The following is a 9,750-nucleotide window of genomic DNA, read 5'->3' on the forward strand; positions in this document are numbered from 1 at the left end:
TTATTTAAAACACACAAAAACTAATGCAGAGGCCATTTTTTTTAGACAACAATGGCTTAAAGAACAACAGGATCAGTCCCCATTCTGCAGAATTTACATTAGCAAACATCAAGCATCCATCCTGATGGAAACCAAACACCGGCACTAGATTTGTTTTAGTACTTATTTTCTTAAAGTATGACAATAAGAAACATGGTGGGAAAGTATTCTTATTTCTAGCAAAACAATAAGAGCTTGCCATTTTTTTTTTTTTTTTAAAGAACAAGTTGATGTACATAAGAATAAGAAAATAGCATTTGTGCCATGGTGGAACAGTGAACAGCCTATGCAGGTAAAACTAACATTACACACAAGCATTTTTGGAAGTCCGTTCTCAATTTCTGTAAGGTCTCTATAGACCAGTTTGAAAAAACCTAGTTGTCCTCCCTGTTGTTACAGATGCTCGAGGAGTCCAATGCAGTAATGGCTGCACTTCTCCTTGAAATGGCAGACTAAAATTGAGGAGTGCTGGCATTCTCTACAAAATGACTTCCCACACCTGGAGATTTTTCACAGGTATATCTGCTGGTTGGTTTCTCACCAAGCAGTGCTAGTTTAAGGCCCTAGGAGAGGAGGTCCAGTGGAGGAGAAAAAGCTTGCTGGCAATTCAGTATTTCAGCAGCATCAGCAGCAAGCTGCTAAACATCAGAAAAATCATCAGTGGGGCACATATCAGTGTGGTTGAAAAAACAGGCTGGTGGTTTACCAGGTGGTTGCCTCTTATAAGTAGGAAGTAGCCCAAAGACTACCTTTTTCCTTACTGTTTGAAATTCTGATTTGATTATTGAGCAGACTGTAAGTTCTAGGAGTAACATTCTTTAAATAAAACCATCCTCAAGCAGAATCTTTCTTAACAGAGCTGTGAGAACAGTTTAGTAGAAGATCCGTTTGATTTTTGAAGGCATTAAAAAAAAAATTGTTTAGTAATAAGGAACACTGCTACGGTTTGGCATTATCTTTTTTGAGCACGCAAATTTTACACTGCCCAATCTCTTCAAGTTTCCTCCTGAGCAATCTTCCAGGGGCCAGTAAATTATCTGCATTTTTTTTTGGCTAGAGAAAGGACAAGGAGGAAAGAATTAGAGAAGTGAAAAAAGACTGACAAAAAGGAGAGATCCCCTCCTTCAGGCTCAGTTAGAGATTGGAAGGGACCTCAAAATCATCTAGTCCAATCCCCCTGCCAGAGCAGGAACAAGTTCTGTCTCCTAGATTCCTCTGGGCTGGTTCTCATTTTATTCAGACCCCTATGTGAGCTTATTTAACTCACTAACCTGGCACAATACTAATTCAGCCACCTCTACAGAAAACCCAATTACTGTTCCATCATGTTACAGTGGAAACAGCTCATGATGTCCAAAAAATCACCAGAATGAACCAGAAAAAAGAAATGGAGTAGGAATAGGTGGCTAAAATCAAAGGAACTAGGAAGAAAAAGAAGAAACTGAAACACTACTTTTGATAGTAAGCAGCTAATCAGATTAACGCTATCAAACTTTTTTTTGTCACTAGTTATGCCATTTCTCACTATAAGTATTTCCAAGGATATCATTTTCCCTGACTCTTTGCTTGCTTCCTTCCTTCTCCTCTTCTTCTACCTCATGATTTAATCAGAGACAAGGTACTTTCCATAAAAGGTAAATCATTAGACTAATTAGAGTAAAACCAGTAGTGCAAGGTAAGAATAACATTAAAATAAAAAAAATCTTAAGTCCTCTTGAGTGTAACAACCAAATGAGATGTCTACAACTAGATAAACTCTTTAATAACACATAAATGACAATATTCAACTATGAGCTAGCCACTGGATAGCTATAAGGAATAAACTGTAATGACAGTAAGTTCTTTATGTTTTCTTTAAGGATATAGATAAAAAAAATAAAATTGTATCATCCACTCTTCTATACCCATTGAAAGAGATACTTGAAAGCTTTTCAGAATACTTCAAGTCAGGTTGGAAGAAATGCTTTGGAAGCAAGCAGCAACACAGGACTTATCGTCTTTTTAATACAGAAATTTATACTTTGATTTCATAGAATCATAGAATGGTTTGGGTTTGAAGGCACCTTGAAGATCACCTAGTTCCAAACCCCCTTGCTGCGGGCAGGGACACCTTCCACTAGCCCAGGTTGCTCAAAGCCTCATCCATAAAGTCTTAAAGTCATATAAACCGTTTTCCAACAGAAATACTTAATCAGCAAATCAGCCTACAAAGATCAACTTTTCATTCTGGCCCTAACATTAGTTGCATGCAACTAAGTGGTGACAACTGAAAAACAGCTTCCAAAAAAATGCAAACTTAACAAATCAAGGGACGCAATATCAGGTTTGATTTCAAGGCAATCAAGTGAAGGACAGAAGAATGCAGTAGACAATACACTTATTGAAAATTGATATTAATGGCACAACCTCCCCATGAAATAGAAAAAGAAGTCAACAAAATGGAAATTATCCATGCATCAGTCTTTAACAACCTTCTGTGATTCTTCTTTAATTTTTAGAAGTTGAGAAAGAACATACAATTAAGGAAAATTTTTTAAAAGGCAAAGATAAAAATCGAGAAGACCAAGTTAACCGTATCCGTCAGGAAGTCACACAAAAAGGCAGCAAGAAAGTCTTCTAAATATAAGAAAGATTATTTTAGAAAATACATATACCTCTTAAATAAAAAAAAAAATTCAGATCATACATCATTTAGCTTTAAAAAAATGTTAATTGCAACCACACTACATAAACTTTAACTATTTTATCATGACTAAATTTTAAGAAGGAGATGGGGGTGCAGGTGAGAATAGGGAAGAATGAGTTAAGTAATTCTGGAAATATTAAGGTATGTTATACTTAAGATACATTAATGGACCTGAGTCAATTTCCAATCCTTTGGAATTACCTTCAAAAAATCATGAAAGTTTTGGGAAAAACAGAAGCATAACAAAAAAAAAAAAAAAAAGATGGATTGCTGTACTGGCTTTTGGCACCTGACAATCTCATAAGCAAAACAAGGAGATACCATGTACTTTCAGTTACAAAAATATGGATGCAGTAGTTAATATATAAATACAAAATTAAAATGTGCTGATCAGGGTTTGTTCGGAAATTGGGAATATACTTTGTGGGAATTCTAAATTAAGCCATGTCCTGACCCAGCCGGGGCAGCACTGGTACGATTCATACCCATTCAATAATTTCATTAACAATTTGCATGACAGAGGAGTTAATAAACTTTTAAAATTTGTAGACACACTATAATGGTGGGAAACTCTTGGAAAGAGCACCTCAGACTTCAAAGTTATCTTTATTACTTGATGAAATGGTCTGAAATCAACAAAAATGAAATTCAATACACAAAGAAAGTTTTACATTTTGGACAAAAAAAGCACATGCAGAAATGTAAAACTGTGTACAACTGCTAGACAACAGACAACTGAAAAAGTACTGAAAATGAGCCACTGCTAAACATGAAACATGCAGCAAAAAATAAAAACTCAATTCTTCAACTCCTAATAAAAGCAACACAGATAAAATACAGAGAGAATTCTTCTGCTTTTCATGGTGTGTTTACTCACAGAAAAACAGGTTTAAAAGACTGAACTAACCCTTCCCTCCCACTCTCCAAAAAAAGAAGCAGCTGTACCCAATCCATCAGGTAATACACTGGTAATACCAATTGCTGTAACACTAATTGTAACGAAATATTAGAACAGAATTAGACAGTAAAACTTTCTCATTCGGAAGCTTATAAAATAAGATTGAGACAAGAAAATCAATTATGCATGACCTTGGCATTGCTGATCCTGCCTCTCTGCTAGATGCTAGATTACATAATCATATGATGTAACCAGATTTTTTCAATAATTTTTATTAACTTGTTCAGAATTAAATGCTATGCTACGCAGCAAAATGCCCGATAGCTCTGCAAGGACCACAATGGGTGCCAAGTATTTACTTTCACCAATAACCACTAAAGGGTATTTTAAGATTTTTCCATGTGAAACATTGTACTTGCAAGCTGAACAAAAAAACTTCAGATCTGCGTGGATTTGCAACCTGTTTCTTTCCCAACATGCATGATTTCTCTTTACGATGCTTCAGAACTGTGTTTCCTTGTACACACCCAGAGCAGCCCAAAAGGATACATAAAGTCCTATAAAGAGACCCCTCCTAGTCCCTCAATCACAGTATTAGAAGTCACCTTACAATATTTGACCCTTTGCATAACTGTACCTTAACAACATTTTCAGATTTGTCTCTACAATTGTGAGGCTTAAAAATGTAAACCTTGCCTACATAGGTCAACCAATTATGTTTGTAATCCCAACATACAGCCACTCACTGTTTAGCAGCAACTTCTCATCTCTCATTTACCTTACAATGTCTGGAAAGCAGACGAAGCTAAACTCACAAAAAACTCAGGCTGAAGTTAAGTGTGCACAAGGAAATTTATACTAAGTTAACTAGTAAAATATTTCTATGTTTGCAAGAGTTTCAGAACCCGAGTACTTACATGTTTTCCATGTTTCTAGTGTGGACTAAAGGCAGTGCTTTTGATTTCCTAAAGGAACATGCCTTACACACCAGCCTCAGTAAAAAGTGTCCCATTTTCCTAAAAAAGTAGGTGGTTCCAATGAACTCCCTGGCAGCAGCAGAAATTTTACTTTCTGTAAAACTTGACCAATTCCAAACATTCAAAAAAGGTTTACAGAGCTACCATATAGATATTTGTCTCCCTTTATCAGAGCCACACTAAGGTAGTTCCTATGCTTTTTTTCACAAAAAGTACAGAGTATTTTTTAAGTTCTTTCTAAACTAAACACGCAAAAGGTGCAGGAAATAGTTTTCAAAATACAAGCCATGCTCCAAGTAGAACAACGGCAAACTTAAAAGAGTTGAAATTTATTGCTTTAGATAAAAGCACTACAGACTTAACATCAGCTAAATGTACTAAATATAAGACTAAATATACCACCAGGGATCCCAGCATGATTCACATGACTGCTAAGCAGTATTCCCCCATCTTAGCTGTGATCACATACAAAAACAAGGCCACAATGTTCAGGCCACTGTATCCTTGTTTCAGTGACATACAATTGGATTCTACAAGAGAAAATGTTATGTTTTTCCATGTAGACTGAGAAACCTCAGGTTTCTTGGAGAATATCTAAAAAACTTGCCCAAGTGACTCACAAGAAGCAAAGCCAAAAAACTTTCTGAGGAAGTCTCTAGACATTTTATGTTCATCAGTAAAACATATACACCAGTGCACCTTGTGAAACTTTACTATGACAGTAAGTTGCTTCAGTACTGCCAAAAGCCAGTCTACTGAATGCCTCCTCTGCATTTAAAGACCAATAATTCTATCATTTAGCTAATGTAAAGTAATTAAGCATTCAATTCTACATTTTTGTCCACTCATGATGGATTGCTGAGTATGACACTTACTAGCCAAAAGCAATTTGTTTGCTGCTAATTAAAAAAAAATGTACCACCCATGAAGCCATGCATCATTTGGGTTTTTAACTTTCACTTACCTGAAGCTCAAATCTTATCGCCTCCAGATCTTACACAAGATTCTTTAAAAGGGTATTCTCCCTCCCATTTCACCAACATGCTTCAGTCTTGTACAAATACACCACAACATGCCAAAAGTCAACAGTCTTTACAAGAACTTGAAACACATTGCACATGGGACCCTCTTATGAGCTTCCTCAGCAATCACTCCTCCAAATAGAAAACAGATCTTACAAAAAGCAGAAGGTTTCACTACAACACAATTTGCTGTTTTAGGAGATGCTCTTTGCTCCGCAGTCCCAAAAACCGACATCTAAGAGCACAGACGAGGATCTCAAACTGCAGAAGTGACAGCAAAGCCAAAGATGCCTTGTAAGACTTGCATGCAGAGATTCCATTTGATTTTCCTGCTCAGCTATACTTTTATGATCATGTCTGAGAAGCCTAGTTGTTCTCCTTTTCTCCGAGGACAGACAGGGTAGTGACTTCAGGATGAGTATCCTAGCACTCGCACATCTAAAAATGCAGTTCAGCAATACAGCTGAATTGATCTAATTTCACGCAGTCATCACGCAGGGTTCCTCTTCTCCTTTTGCCCACGGTCCCAGTCTTCTAGAATTCATCAGCTCCTTACCCGATACAATAAAACCTGTCGATCTGTCAGAAAACTTTTTCCTTGCAGTCTAGGAAATTAAATCAGACCAGTAATAGGTCCAAGGAGCACTCTGATTTAGAGCAGGCCAAGCTAGCCAGCAATGGGAGGGTGGTCAGTGTGGGAAGAACAGAGCCAGTACCCTTCCTCCCAACACTAACTTTCACACAGCAGCAAGCTGTAACATCAAGCCACAACACAATCACCTACAGTACATAGAATAAAGTCCCAAAATGATATTCTGATGTTAATTCAAAATCTACTCTGAACACGCGTTGACTGAGAGGTTTGTGACAGCACTCTTGACAGCTACTAGCAGCGATTTTAAGCATCTCTTCCCTTAGTGAAGCCTCTATGAACCAAGTTCCAGTAAATAACCAGCGCAGTGCTAAACTTTGCTGTTGTAGATCTGAAGTTTGTTGTTAGTGGTCTGCCATAGCTTACGTTGTTATAATTGCATGGCATGAGAGTGATGACATACAGCTATTTCACATTTCATACCAGAGGTAGTAAAGTTAAATAGTAAATTTGCCCTAGATCTGATTTGCTATGAAATGCTTCTCAACCATCCAATGCAATTGGACATCTGTCCATCTACTGTCCCAACCCATTTTCAGATGAAGTTTAGATTAAAAATCAGAGCAATACAGTGCTTTGATAAAAATCTCTGCTTCAATATGAAGGGTTGCTGTTTCACATCTCTAAAGAAGTTGACAGATTTGCAACTTTTCTGTAAACATTATTGTAATGAAAGTCTCAAATCTGCCTCTGAACTGACTTTATTATGTTCAATGCTAAAGCACCTACACCGAGCACATGTAAATATACAGTAACCTACCCAGTTCTCTTGCAACTTGTTATTTGTTTACTCTTAAACCTGTGGGGCTTTCTTCCCACTGTTCCAATTAGAACTTGATCCATACTCTCTGGAATTTACCGCAGCGGACTGCATTTCACTCTCAAAATACCATCTCAAGACCCAAATGGGAAGTACAGCAAGTCTAAACATTGTCCATATGTCATTCTAGTTCTTCAAAAGAGGTTCATTTCCAGAAATTAAGGTTTAAGTAGAAAAAAAAAAAAAACAACAATGAATAGTTACTTAAGGTAAAAAATGAAATTAGATTATATGCTTGTATGCACAACTTCCATTTATACATGTTACACTTTGGTCCAAGAGCATCACTTGTACACTAGGAGGCCTAAATCCACATAGTAAAGTGACAGCAAGACAAAGCTTTTAGGTGAAAAATTATCTTAGGAATTAAATTGCTGGACAGAAAGAATGCACAAATTTAGGTATGCTGCTCAGTCTTACTCCAACAAAATTCACAGTTTAGACTGAAACTTAAAAGCTATGAAATAAATACTGCTGCTGCTTCATGTGAATGTGTTCTCTACCAAGCACCTTTCTCGCATAGTTAACTAAATCTAGCCTGAGAATTAAAAAAACCTTCAGTGTGATCGCTAAACTATTCCACATATGATCCTGTTTATACTTGAAAATATAGAAGGGTAAAATTTGGTACAAGAAAAAACTATCACTTGGGGGTGGGGGGGGAAGGACCAGAAAACCCAAACCCAGCTGTTAGAGCCAAATTATCATCACATAAAGCACTTTTAAAGTTCTTTCCAGAAACAGCTCTAGGAGAAAAGAAAAAAAAAAAAGCACTGTTAATCCTTCATCAAGTCATATGTGAATGTCAGTAAATATTACTTCTTGCAACAAACTGATTTAGGAAATTAAGCTTCCAGTTGAGGAAAACAAAACCAACTTTAGTATTTAACAACCTGCTACACTTTAACCATTAAAAACAGCAAAAAAGTTTATTCTATTTTAAGTAGGGTTTCGGTTAGGCTACTGAATAAAATTAGCTCATGGGAGGTTTGATAAGCACTAAACCTAGTGCAGGCAGCAACAACTTCCATACTTTGGTGGCGAGACTTCCCTCTAGGACATCTCTCTTGCTGACTCTCATCTGCTTCCATCCCTTCTCCTGAACCAGCTCTGGAACTCACCAAGTCCTCTACTGAACATATTTATCTATGCATAATAGCAGAAAACTGTCCTGGTTTTCTACCAGGAATTAAGTTACACTGACTTACAGGGACCACCAGAGATAGAACAAGGCACAAGCAAGACAGGACAGAAGTTTCTCCCTTTGGTAGCACTAAGTTGTTATGTCAGCTCATAAAACCTCTGTGTGTATGATTAATGCTTTTATATTCTCAGATTTTATGCAAAAATTTGTCTATAGCATCATTCAGACATATGAGAGATTAATTTCAAGCTCAGTCACTAATACTAATTAAATCTACATGCTGATACTCTTTCAAACAATAACGCTGTGTTCCCATCTTCAGAGCTAACAGCAACATTAGCTGCTATCTGAACAGTTTGCAAGATGACACTTCTGCACACCAGAAGCACATCTCCCCTTTCCACACACCTGCACTGGATACTTACCAGGTTTTGCAAACACTGGAAGAAAAACAACAAACATTCATATCCTTGGAGGAAATTGATCTAAACGTCTACTTCGCTAGGCATTTATATTTACAAATCCTGTAAATTATTTTAATTGTTTAATTTTATACAAATTTTTAGTTAACAACTGTAATTATAACCACAGCAAGTCATTTGACATAAAGGAAAGCTAAGCATCTCAACCCACTCCCAACTCCCTCTTTTAAGCCTGAAGACACCGGACATGGCAGAAACCAGAAATCTAACCCTGTCAAGGCTCAGAAGTCATAAAGAAATCTATCTTATTCACAGGCAAGTCTGAGAACTTGTTGACAATTGAGTAACACTTAATGTCAAAAACATTTGCAGAAATCTTAATGTATTTGTAACAGCAAATTATGGAAGCAACTAGCTTGCCCATGTAAGAGAATGCTAACATCACTCTGGGGATTTATTAAAAAAAAAAAAAGTGCATGCAAAACCCCCTGAAATATAATGTTTCCTACAAATATGTTTTCTGATGTGTTTGTTCACATATTCAGGGCTGAGCCTTTTGCACTTCTGCATCCAAGAGGCATGTGCTCAAAACAAAAAACATCCCAAATGGCAAACTGCAGTGCACCACCACTGGAGAGAAACCTCACCTCTCCCAAAAAAGAATTTTTTTTAAATGAATAAAAAAAAAATTTACTCGTGTTAAGGAAGGTGTGCATCTCCAAACCTCCTGCAAGGAGCCAACCCCACACTAGTGTGGTCAGACCAGCCACAGGCATGCACACAGGTGCGGGGAGCTTTCCACCCTACCGGCATGACAGAAAAGAGAAAATGACAGTAAAGGAATTAATATATTCTTCCCCAAAACACACACAGCAGTCTGACAGGCACAGTGAAGAAGCCCAGACCCGCACTGCACGGTCGCCCAGAGTCAATCACCGCTTATCTCCACCTGCTCTCCTCCTCCTCCACTCCCCCCTCTGCACAGTTTCTCCCCCTCCAGCACCGAGCTCCGCAGGGCGCTGCCCGCTGCTCTCCGCAGAGGGGACAGCACTCCGCCTTTCTTTGAGCCCAACGAGACCCCCCTGCTGGG

This window comes from Pterocles gutturalis, unplaced genomic scaffold (genome assembly GCF_000699245.1).
Source record: "Pterocles gutturalis isolate BGI_N339 unplaced genomic scaffold, ASM69924v1 Scaffold41201, whole genome shotgun sequence".
In the NCBI taxonomy this organism is placed as follows: Eukaryota; Metazoa; Chordata; class Aves; order Pterocliformes; family Pteroclidae; genus Pterocles; species Pterocles gutturalis.